The 13,573-nt window shown below is 35.8% G+C and overlaps 1 protein-coding gene across 3 annotated transcripts in view; it reads right to left on the bottom strand.

Annotated features, from left to right (window-relative positions):
• CCSER1 (coiled-coil serine rich protein 1) overlaps positions 1-13,573 on the bottom strand; it is a 1,510,224-nt gene that overhangs the window by 964,098 nt on the left and 532,553 nt on the right. The gene's annotated exons all lie outside the window — the stretch shown is intronic.

Raw genomic sequence — 13,573 nt, 5'->3', positions numbered from 1 at the left:
TCTAAATAGTCTGAAATAGAACAGTGGCTAAACTGATCAATAGTTCCTGATGTCTACAAGGCCTTGTTAAAAATGATCAACATGGTCACATCGCATTCATCTATCGGAAGAGGAAAAAGGTGCAGAATTAATAGAGTTATTATCCCTCAAATACAAATAGGAGTAAAATTACTGCTCCTGTCCATATTTCACTCAGTAATTATACAGAAAAAAGTTCCATGGTGCTTGTGGCATATAGTCAACTTGACTCACTTTGTACCCAGTTGGTGGAAGTCTCAAAGAAGTTTATAATCAGGAAAATAGCTGTTAAATTACCATAAACAGCTACAGGAATAGTAGTGTTAAGGAAAATAATTCTCATCATAATACGATAAGCTCTCTTAATTAAAGCTAAATGCTTGCTTATTATCCCATGAATAGGAATTCAATTTCAGGGGGAAGCTTGATGAGTTGCGAGACCATGGATGTCTGACGCACTGATGGGAAAACATCAGGAAACAAAAACATTTATATCCAGCTGTGATTTAAAAGAAAGGGATGAGTGTGCTAGGGTGGGGAGCAGGTGGGGAGTATTAGAAAAATGTTAAGTCCTGTGTGAGGAGATACTTTATGAGATTTATGGTGGAATCCAGATCACTCCAGCTCTGTTTGGCTGAACAAAGCAAGAATTCCCTTAAGGTAGTAAAAGGATATGAAATGTCCTAGGGCTAATAAAAAAGACAAGGAGACTTGAATCATTAAAAGGTAATATATTCCTTGCTTTACTACAAAAAGAGAGAAAATCAGTTCATAAGAAACAAAGGTGGAAGAGCCAAAAAACCTACAGAAACAGTTAAGTGAATCTAGTGAAGAAAAGCAGGCAAGACAATAACTTAAGAGTAAAGATTGTGAATGCAGAGATGTGCCCTGGTGTACTTTCTAGAAGCATCTTGTTATTATGGGAAAGGGTGTGTATATCTTTAACAAGGTCAAATTTAATCGAACAAGAAGGAAGTAACCAGATGACTACTATATACATTTATATAAATTTAGGGTGTTTGCATTTTGAACCTATTTTTAAGAGCCTTTTTAACCCTGCCTCCCAACCCCAACCCATGTAAATACATATACTCAAAACCCCCCAACCTGCCCTGGCTTGTTGGCTCAGTGGATAGAGTGTCAGCCCAATGTGTGGACATCCTGAGTTTGATCCCAATCAGGGCACACATGCGAAGTGACCATCCACTTCTCTTCCTCTTCCTCTCCCACTTCTTTCTCTCTTCCCTTCTAACAGCCAGTGGCTCTACTGGTTTGAGTGTCGGCCCCAGACACTGAGGATAGCTCCGTTGATTCGAGCCTTGGCCCCAGACAGGGATTGCTGGGTGGATCCTGGTCAGGGAACATGTGGGAGTCTGTCTCTCTATCTCCCCTTCTGTTACTAAAAACAAACAAGCAGAAAATAAAAAACCCCACTCACATGGGCACTTATGCACATGCACACACATGCATAAACACCTGGCAAACTGTTATCTCTTCCATTCTCTAATACTGCAATAGTCTCAGATACACATTTGATTTACTACATTATGTGATTATCTTTCAACAATAAATACCTCTACATGTTGTATGCAGAGATATAGATGTTATCTGTAGGATTTTTGTTCCTAAAATCAATGCCAGCAGTTTCTTGGCCTATGGTCCACAGAGTTATATGTATCCAAAGTAATATTCAGTGCATTTCTGCCCACTATTGACTACCAAAATTTTTCTTTTCTTTCCTGAAGACTTCTTGACAGAAAAAAATATACAGATAACTTTGGTAGGTACTAAGCAATGGGCCAGTAAGACGAATAGTCTTAGATATCGATTAAATAAAGAGAACTGTCCAGCTGAAACAATTCAAGACTATTTACAAGTTGCAATTATCTCTCCAGGGGAAGTTAAATTTGACATATCCCTAGCCAAGGAAATTTCCACAGTTGTTAACTTTTTTAAATAATGTGTAATAAATGAAGAAATCTTATGATATTATAAAATCAGTATTAGATTTCAAATGCAATAGAAACATATTTGAAGAGAGAACTTTCAGTAGACACTGAATTAGACCACAACTCATTTATAAGCACATATCGAAACCATGGTAGTTATTTAAGAGATAAATGAAACAAAAGAACACACTGACTGTGAGCTATTTACAAAGTCCTAACTGAGAAATAAGTATCATAATATAATTAAGGTAACAGTAAATACTAATTAAATTTCATCTTAGATTACATTATTAAAATAATGTTTTAAACAAAGTGCTATCTAGAGGAAAAGCTAAATTATTTGGGGAAGATGTAGATGAGATAAAATTGTATGTTGATTACACACAGAAGATAAGAAAATCACTTCAATAACATACAATTCCTTGCAATAAAAACAGACTTTTATTTCAGGAAATATTATGGAAGAGATGGGAGCTAACATTTATTTAGATGTTTCCTTTTGCAAACACAAATGTAAACTTCATGAGAAAATTCATAAAAATTTTTATCCCCTTATTTTATGTGAGGACACCTAATATTCATCAAAGAAATTAAAGAAACGTGAATAAAATAATATTGCTAAATTGTTATAGATCTAAGATTTGAATTCAGGTTTTTACCTAATAATAAATCTATGTTATTTATTTCACTAGTGATCCTCTGATTCTTTGATAATAATAACTAATATATATTCATATTGCCATATGTTCAACACTGTTTCATGCATTTTAAGTATATTAACACATTTAAAGTTCTCAGCAAACCTAAGTGATCTGTTAATATTATTTTCTCCTGAGTTAAACTTGCCTAGGGTCATTCAGCTAGTTAAGTAAAGAGATGGGATTTAGATTGTATATTCTAGCTCTCAAAACTTAATGCCTTTAAGTGCACAGTGCCTTCTCATGATACTTTAATCACCTCTCTCTACAGTAGTGTGAGGACAGGCCTAAGACAAAACCACATCTGGCCTGCTGCCTGTTTGTTACATAAAGTTTTATGCGAGTCCAGCTATGCTCATTTGTTATGTCAAGAAGCTTCTTTCTTATTATAATGTGGTTGAGTTGTTATATATAGACTAATATGCAGATTTTTCACAATCAATATACAATCAGACCTCTATATTTCCAGGTTTTGCATCCATGGATTCAATCAACTGCAAATTGAAAATAGTATTTTCTATCCACAGTTGGGAGCCTAAGAATGCAGATGGCAAACTGTATGCTTTTCTATGCAATTTTATATAAGGGACTTGAGAACACACAGATTTTGTATCCATGGGAGTCCTGGAACTAATTCCCACAGATACTGAGGGATGACTATAGTTAAATTTTGGGGGAGTCAAATGTTATAGGTGGATTATAGACTGCATGGGGTCAGCATCCTTAATCCCAGCATTGTTCAAAGGTCAACTATAGATCTATTTGTTTTCACAGGTGTTTGTTGTAAATACAATTTGAGTCATTCTGTTTTTATAATAATGAGTATTCTCTGTATAGTCCATTTTCACTTTAAAAAACAATAATAGTAAATAATCTACTTAAAACTATATTTGAAATAGTAAACATCTGTACTTCTATTAGTAAATTTATGCTAAAGTCAAGTCAGTAGTTTTGTTAACTTTTCATTTTCATCAAGATTCAAGTGAAATAGTTAAGAAATAACCACCCTTATAAATGAGTCATTAGATCAGTGGTTCTCAAAGTGTGTGCTAGGGTGCACTGGTGTGCCCTAGAAGATTTCCAGGTGTATCCTAAGGTATTCCAGAGAAATATGTGCCTGTTGGGAACTAAAAAACCAACAGGGTTTGTGGAGTTTAGGTTTTGGGGGGACAGAGGTGTGGAGACTTGGATGTAAACTGACAGTCCGCCCAACCCCCCACCTCACTTGCTTGATTAGGTTCCAAAAGACTGTTAAGTGGTGGTGCTGGATTGTTTACACTACCCCCCATGTTCCCCAGAAAGACTGAACGCAACTTTCTTCTATGATTTGTTTGGTGTAAATTTAAGATGATATGTATGGTGTGGGTTTTGGATTGATGATTAAACATAAGGAATTGTCTCTGGAAGCCATTTGGATTTCTATAAAAGAAGAATATGTGGCAATATCTTTAAAAGCTTTGAACATTTTACTACAATTTTCAACATCCTATTTATGTGAATTTGGATTTTCTCCCCTCAACACAATTAAGAGTAAAAAGAGAGGAATTCTTCAGTGTCTTGATGAGGAAATGAGAGTTTGCTTTTCAAATATATGCCCAAACATTGAAGAAATCGCTAGTACACATCAGGCTCATGTTTCTCATAAACACAAGAATGAAATAACTTAACACATGCACATCAGGACCTGCTGAATTACCAACTCTTACTAAAAATGTATCTATATATATAAAAAGATAACTTTTTTGTCATTTTTATTTTTAACCCCTCTTTTTTATGAATTCTAAAAAGCATAACTAAAAAAAAATGTAATATAAAGATGTTTTTTAATGTCAGAATAAATTGAATTTTGTCGTATTTATTTTGTTTAATTACCATAAAAGCATGCTTGGACTTTATATTTTTTCTTTAATATTTGACTTATTATAACATATTTCTCAGAAATTTGTATGTAGTGCACCTACAATTATTTGTAGCATTTTAAAATGCCCGACTTCCAAAAGTATGAGAACCACTGCATTAAGATGCTAAAACAGGCCCTGGCTGGTTGGCTCAGTGGTAGAGCGTCGGCCTGGCGTGCAGAAGTCCCAGGTTCGATTCCCGGCCAGGGCACACAGGAGAAGCACCCATTTGCTTCTCCACCCCTCCCCCTCTCATTCCTCTCTGTCTCTCTTCCCCTCCTGCAGCAAGGCTCCATTGGAACAAAGATGGCCCGGGTGCTGGGGAAGGCTCCTTGGCCTCTGCCCCAGGCGCTAGAGTGGTTCTGGTCGCAACAGAGCAACGCCCCGGAGGGGCAGAGCATCGCCCCCTGGTGGGCGTGCCGGGTGGATCCCGGTCGGGCGCATCCCGCAGACAGTCTGTCTGACTGTCTCTCCCCTTTTCCAGCTTTAGAAAAATTAAAAAAAAAAAAAAAAAAAGACGCTAAAACACTTTTTCTCATCTGTAAACATACGCATACTTTAAGGTTTATATCACTCTTAAGCAACTGCATTATGCTATCTAGATCTGTACCACCATCTTTTATATTCCCGGTGATTAAAAAAGGCATTTTCACTGTAGTTAAACATTGCTTTGGTTCTGATTTTCAAGGAAAAACAAAACACATTCTAGTCAAAATGAATCTCAGAAAAACACAATTGCAGGCTTTCTACAGTACCATTTGCTCAACAGCTCTATGCTCTCGCTCCCCTACTACCCTGACCCCAGCCCAAAGTGCTGAACCTTCTAAGCTTCCCTGGGGAGATTCTGTAGGGTGCCATCTGCTGTCTTTATGCTACGTTGCAGCCTGAGATTCTCAATGCCAAATTTAGCACATATAATTACATGATAGTATCTGAGTTGTATTAAAAGGGGACATTAATGCCAGATTCAGGAAGAAAATTGTTAAGTTAGACATGCATAGCAAAACCATTTAGTGGTTATTTGATTAATCACTGACTATGATTATAATACAAATAACCACAGCCTTCAGGTACAATGAGTGGCATTTATTCTTAATATTGTGGGTTTCAGGGTGTGTATATATATATCTCCATATATCCATATATCCATATATATATATATATATATATATATATATATATATATATATCTGCAATAAAATAATATACATCACTAGCAGATAATGTAAGTACTCTTACCAGGAAAAGTTTCTCTGACTGATAGGCATATACTTTCTTACTCCATTTTTATTTCTACATCAAATAAATATCAGAAGATATGCTGACATCAAAGAAGTAGCCAAAATATTTCTGCAACTTGTATAATCAGAGAGATACAGAGGAAAATAAAATATGCTTTGTGGAAAATGATTATATATGAAGATAAGGCATTCTATTAAATTCATATACTATACCTGCCAGGAGAGTAATTTAGTCATACTTTGGAAAAAAACTTAATATCTAGTAGTTTTCAAAATGTACTTACCTAGTTATTCCACTTATGGAAAAGACAAGATTTTAATGGAGCAATTAAGCACTTTGTCCAAAGTCACATATGCCAAGTGAGAGCTAAAATGTAAATTTGAGCAGTCTGCTCTAGTATAGACTACTATATCATGGCCACTACGTTAGGGCACCTTGGCAGTATAACCTTAAGTAATATGTGTAATTTTTAATTGAATTTATTGGGGTGACATTGGTTAACAGAATTATACAGGTTTCAGGTGCACAATTCTACAATATATCATCTTGCCCTGGCCGGTTGGCTCAGCGGTAGAGCATCGGCCTAGCGTGCGGAGGACCCGGGTTCGATTCCCGGCCAGGGCACACAGGAGAAGCACCCATTTGCTTCTCCACCCCTCCGCCGCGCTTTCCTCTCTGTCTCTCTCTTCCCCTCCTGCAGCCAAGGCTCCATTGGAGCAAAGATGGCCCGGGCGCTGGGGATGGCTCTGTGGCCTCTGCCTCAGGCGCTAGAGTGGCTCTGGTCGCAACATGGCGACGCCCAGGATGGGCAGAGCATCGCCCCCTGGTGGGCAGAGCATCGCCCCTGGTGGGCGTGCCGGGTGGATCCCGGTCGGGCACATGCGGGAGTCTGTCTGTCTCTCCCTGTTTCCAGCTTCAGAAAAATGAAAAAAAAAAAAAAATATATATATATATCATCTTACACTGTATTGTGTGTTCACCCTTCTAGTCGAGTCTTTGTCCTTCTATATTAATCCCCCCTCTGTCCACCTCCATGTCCCCCTGACCCCAGCAATAGCCACACTATTGTCTGTATCCATGATTTTTTTCTATTTTTTTTTCTCAATCCCTCCACCCTTCTCACCCAGACCACCCCTCAAACAACTGCCAGCCTTCTCTCCATGGGTGTGTCTCTACTTTGCTTGTTAGTTCATTTTCTTCATTAGATTCCGCATATGGTGAAATCAAATTTTTTAAAAGAAAAATAATACTGCAATGTGGAGGGTACTCTTACGTAAAATACACTTTGGTTATCATTGCCAATTAATCAAATAAAATCTATAGTTTCTTTCCAAAACTAAAACATGTTTTACTTGAAAAGGTATTATAAAAATTATTTCAAGAATCTATTATTCATTTTCATATCCTAAAATGCATAGACCAATGCCTTGTAGAGAAATAAATTAATAATATGACAACTGAGAACCAGCTGGAAATGATTACTATTCTATTCTAGGCTTTGGTTCATGAATTAATACTTTGACTAGATTACTTTATGTATTGATATTCATAAAACCTTGGTAATGTGCTTTTGGAATTGATCAACATATGACTACTTATTGTTTATAATAATTCTTCCCAGCAACTTGCCTTAAGTTGGTTTTCTTTTTTTTTTTTTTTTTTACAGAGACAGAAAAAGAGTCAGATAGGGACAGACACAGACAGGAATGGAGAGAGATGAGAAGCATCAAGCATTAGTTTTTCACTGTGACACCTTAGTTGTTCATTGATTGTTTTCTCATATGTGCCTTGACCGTGGGCCTACAGCAGACTGAGTGACCCCTTGCTTGAGCCAGTGACCTTGGGTCCAAGCTGGTGAGCTTTGCTCAAATCAGATGAGCCGGCGCTTAAGCTGGAGACCTCAGGGTCTCAAACCTGGGCCCTCCGCATCCCAGAACGACACTCTATCCACTGCGCCCCCGCCTGGTCAGGCTTAAGTTGGCTTTCTTGAAGCAATGTTTTCTCTTAGCTTCCTGACACTATGCTCTTAGCACCTTCCCATCTTATTGGACACTCTTTTTCTTGATTATCTGATTATTGAATATTGGAGTATCCCACCCTGGTTTTAGATATAAGTTCTCTCTTCCATACCTTTAAACAGAATCTATTTAATCATATGTACTCAACACTGATCTTTCTGGTTTTGCAGACACATTAATTCAAATTTCTACTTGACATATACACTCCTTTACAACCTTAACCTGGCCCAAACAGACCTATTGTTTTCTTTCTGTCTCATGCAGGTTGCTTTTTACTCATATTCCCAGTCTCAGAAAATGGCAATAACATCTGCCCATTATTCAAACTGAAACTCTCACTTATCCTTTTTTTTTTTCTTTCTGTCACCCAATTTCCAATTCACCAGCAAGTACTGTTGACATTACTTCCAAAACATGTCACACACCTTTTCCCTTTTCATGTTTTCCCTTTTCTCTCAACTGCTACCACCGTGGGAACGATGATTTCTCACTCGAAAATAAACGTTTTTATATATTGACTGTGATCAGGAAAATTAAGTGACATTTAGTAACTCTTTCACCAAAGAATGTCAGGTCAAACATGCCCTACAATTGAAAACCCAGAAAAGCATAAATGGCAACAATCCTTCTACCTCTATTTTCAGCTAATATAGCCTTTATTAACAACTAGTAATACTGAATTATTCAGTAAATACAAGACTTTATCCTATTAAAGAACATATACTGGTATATTTCCAAGCATTTAAGAAATCTCAAATATCATCCACCTAGCTAAACGAAGTAATAATCACACAAACAAGATCATTACAGTAGCTCATGTTCAAGGGTACTTACCTGGTACTCCCACTTTGTATAATACACAGTTTATTGTTGAATTGTCCAAATAATCCTATGATATATTAATATTGCCTATGATGAAATAGAGACTCAAAAACCTTAATGAACTTGTAGCAGTAAGTGGCAGAAGTGAGAATCACATGCAAATCTCCATGATTCCAAACACCTGTGATCTTTACCACTTTAATACACTTCCTCCAGTAGGATTCTGTGAGTGAAATGGGGCTGAGTTTAGGGAATAATTTTTCTCTAACTTCTTTAATCTCTCCCAGAGAACTATTGAAGTTTAGGTTGCTTACACAGCAAGAGTCATAGAATTATACTACCCTTTCCCTTATATCAATTTTCCAGACCAGTTTTATTCCCTCACAAAGAGCCAGCTCATACTTAGTCAGAATATCTTATTTAGTAATGTACCCATTCTCAGCAAATCTAAAACACAAGTTGTAAAGCCAGTAGCCACGGCTACCATCACAGCAGCCTGGCCCATGCAGGTTCGCATTGGATTCGGACAGTCGGTAAAGAAACAACGGAGCCAAAAACTGATGGGCCATAATCTTTAATCCTAGCTTGCACCCGGCGGGCAAGTAAAAACACACACTGGGCTCCAAAACCCACTCACATTCAGTGCTCACAAAGCTACTGACTTATAAGAGTTTCCTAGAATGAAAGGTTTCTAGCTCACCAGACTTATTCACCTCTGTTCCCCATCTCCTTCCTTCTCCCTGCACAAACTGGCTTCTCACTCAACACTCCACCATCTTGGCTGCTTCTCCTGGCCTCCTCCACATGGCCTTTCTCTGCTCTCTGCTGTGCTCTTTCTGCTCTCTCATGCTAATCTCAGAAACCAAGAGAGCAAGCTTCCGTTCTGCCCCCATTTTAAAATGTAGAAATCAAAACCTTGAGTTTAATCCAATATACAAAATGGGGAAGTCTCTAATACAAAATCACTTATCAGAGACATGATGGGATTGTACTACCCCACATCAAAAAGGGTGGGAAAGGCTTAATCCCAAAACCAAGCCCCAGGCTACAAGGATTCTGCCTGCCCACAGCCAGCCCCCAACACACATTAATATCACCTGGGCAACAGCCTCTATGTGGTCAGCGTCATCTTTAACAAAGTGAGCATAATATATTTTATCTGCCTAACACAAGTTTCTTCATGGAGTATTCAGTTGGATCCATTGCTATGTATGAAGACAGTGGTTCACTGTTAATTATTTTTTAACTTACGTTATTTTAAAAATGGGGAAAAATTAAGCGCTAAACAACAATTTGTAGGAATTCACAAAGGTGTCCTAATTTGGTCTGCATAATAAGTGATGATAGTTCATTTACAGGACTCTCAAAGGAAGAACAAAAATTCCACAAAATGACACCATTAACAGTGATGCTATCAGTTATGTGATGACATTCCATGTGCTGTTACATTAAGTATATAATTTGATGAACTTTATTAAAAATTTGAATCTATTCACAACTACTCAATCGAGATATAGCACTTTTTATGATCTTAGAAATTCACTTAATATAGATGTAGAGCTGTTCTGAAAGATGAAAAGTGTACCAAATTCAGTCAGTTAAAAGGTGTCTTTACTTGAAGGTTTTAAGATATGTCTCACAAATCCCTTCAACTGACAATTAAAATTGTAAAAGCTGAAAGGGTTGTCGATCAGCTATTTTTGAAGAGATTTGTAGGTGTGTTTTTTGTCTCATAGAGTGAATTCCTAATAAGGTTCAAAAGAGATCCCAAAAGAACTGTATTTACAGAAATACTTAGTAGTTTGGACTTACAGGAAAAGAGACAATACAAAATTAAAAGAGGCCTTTGGATTCCAATGTCTACAATCATAAATGAGGATGAAAAAACTATTCAGGTGTAAATATATGCTAACTTTACATGAAAAGGAAAAAAAAATGACTAGGGAAGGAAAAACCAAGTACAGAGGGAGAAACTAAAAGCCACAGAGAATTACTCTCAGCCTTTAAGTCTTAATCAAGGATCTGCTATCCTATGCGTTGATTCGCAGTCTTCAAATGAAGAAATGAACGTGCTTTGCATGCTAAGATTCTGTACTTTCAGCTGATGCTGTAATGGAATGATTGTTGGAGTGGCGCTGGGAGGGAATAAGTGTACTTCACACTGTGAGAGATGCACCATTGAGGGCTAGAGACATGCATCATTTAGGGCTGGAGGGTAGAATGTGGTAGGCAGCTGCCAAGAGGGGCTGCCAAATTCTCCCCCTCCTGGTACAGATCTTTGTGTAGTACCTTTCCATGCTGAATTAAGGTCGTTGTTGTCACCAATAAATAAATTTCACGAAAGTGATGGATGTTACTTCTGAGACTAGGTTATAAAAGAACAGAGCAAACTAAAATGAAACATTATAACAGAAACTATCTCTGTAGACATTAAACATCCTCGTCTATAGATAATGGAATCATGTTTAAAATATTAACAAAAGGGGAAAAAAATCTCCTTTGCCATAGTCACTTCCTTTATCATTAATACTAAAGAATAAAGTGACAGTGCAATTCCTAAGGACTCCAAGTCAGTTTTTTTCTTTAAATAGAGGAATTGATGTTTAATTTTATTCAGAATATGTAGGTGCATTTTAATAATAGCAACTGATCTTCAAAGAAGGAAGGAAAAACTAAAAGCATGAGATTCTATTCAGATTAGTCACAGTTGACCACCTTAAAATTAAAATCTCAGATGTCATTGAGCACCATTATGAAAAATTTCAAAAAGAGAATTTTCTAATATGATATATTATACTCATTAATTACTTTTTATCTGAAAATTAATTAATTGCATTCTTTCACTGTTAAAATAAAATCTGAATACAAAAGTCAGACTACTATGCATCATAAAAAATTCATAAAACAGGAATAAACACTATTGTTCTATATGCAAAAGGTATTGTTAGTCTAAAATGACTAATTGGTATTGAACTCATATATAGTAATGAAATCTGAATTGCCATTTTAAAATTCCTGGTTTTATAAAAACATTTCAAAAAACCATTTTCTTTAAAGTCATCTATTATGAACATCTTATAACTAAAACACTTGTCTACACTAACTATAATATTAGACCCCCTGCTCTCTAAATGGGTTTAACAAGCAGATGTAATTATTGTTCATTGCTTTGAAAATTAATTCTCTTCAGTTTCTTCAAATTCATTTTCATGGAGAAAATCAGATAACTATAAACCATATAAGAAATATAAAAACAGTATCAATATATTCTGAACATTGACTTTATAGTTGATATCACTAAATAGCTATAAATTATAAAGTTAAGTACCCCAAAAAAGCCTCCTGACTCTGCCACGAATTCTTCTACTTCTGTTTACTTGTATTTTTTTTTTAATTAAAGTCTAACCCAAAGAGAGAGGTAGGAAGCTGAATAGTTGAATGTTATTGACTTTGAGATTAATATCTTTTAATATAGGAAATGTTATTAAGTTAGCCTTCTTCAAAAAGGTTAAGATTTCATGTTAAGCCAAAGGTCAGGGAGATTCCACAAGTGCAGGATAATGCTTATTTTGTCAATATAGAGATAATATAATCTTTCAGAGAGTGGTGTGTTGCTAAATATTTAACAAAAGAATCACCAAAAACTAAAAGCCCTCATTTATAGTGTTTGCCAATTTTTGTGGCATAACACTCCCACGTGGCTGATTTCAAGCTACCAAAATTACCTAAATGAATCTACAATTGGGAAATATGCAAAGCAGCTATTACATAGGATTTCCACATATAGATACAACAGATATAAATGAGCTCATGAGTACAGTTAACAGTAAAATATAGTACAATAAGTAGAAAATGAGATTTGAGTTTTAATTATGCTTTTAAAACTATAATTTGATTCATTATATGTGTATGTAATTTAAATTTTTATGCCTGTGCTTAACTGCCAGCTCTTACAATTCCTGAAATTATAACAGTGATCAAAGTATAAGCAAACCATCCTGCACACCACTGCATCTAGACCACCCAGCAATAGTAATCGGTATGGGATGTAGAGATCTCTTTCAGTTTTTGCTTTAACAGCTGATAAGAACACATGACCGAATGTCTTCAATAGTCTTGTCAAAATCATTTCTGTTCAATATCCTTCTTTTTTCCTGATTCCATTCTGGCCTCTAGTGGTAGCTGCTAGTATTCTCATTATTATTATCTAAGTGTTAGAAAAGCAAATGTCAGTTATCATCACTTTAAGGTCAACCATACTCTATTAAATTCTCTTTTCACACTACTTATTAGTATCTCCTATAAAAAAAAGAGATGAAGTGAATGATAACGGGATATAATTAAAAATTCACTGAATTTTAAGTCACAAATCTCAAACTAAGGTCTTGAATTGTAATGTATACATTATTTTTGTAAAAATTTTTGAAAGAAAATAGCTGGAGTAATTATAAAAACAAAAACCATAACATACTTGAATCTAAAGAATAGCTGACTTGACAAAAAAGTGAAACAATCTAGTATGCATTTTTCTGACCATCTCATGATCTAAATGAGCATAGGCTGTGGGAGGGTATCTGAATTCAACAGGAAAAAATCAAACACTCAGATTAGATTTTACTGGATTATTTGTTGTTGTTTATTTTGGATTGGTTTTTATTGAAACTAAATGACTAAACTTTTATTGTATCACATAAAGAAAGTCACTGTACCTTTAAAGTTAAGTTCATTTAATATTTCTCTCACTAGCTTTATAATAATTTATAAACATAGCAGATGGTACCTATTTCTCTTTACTTGATTTTTTCCAGGCTTGGTATCAATTATTCTTTTTCAATTCCTTCAAAATAATATTAAAATTTTAGAGCTAAACAGTATTTCTAAAGTAGTACTCCAAATCCTTCATTTAATATTTGAGACAAGAGGTTTCC

Source organism: Saccopteryx leptura, chromosome 5 (assembly GCF_036850995.1).
Source record: "Saccopteryx leptura isolate mSacLep1 chromosome 5, mSacLep1_pri_phased_curated, whole genome shotgun sequence".
Lineage (NCBI taxonomy): Eukaryota > Metazoa > Chordata > Mammalia > Chiroptera > Emballonuridae > Saccopteryx > Saccopteryx leptura.
Note: the sequence above shows the minus strand (reverse complement) of the source record. Positions and strands in the feature narration are given on the sequence as shown.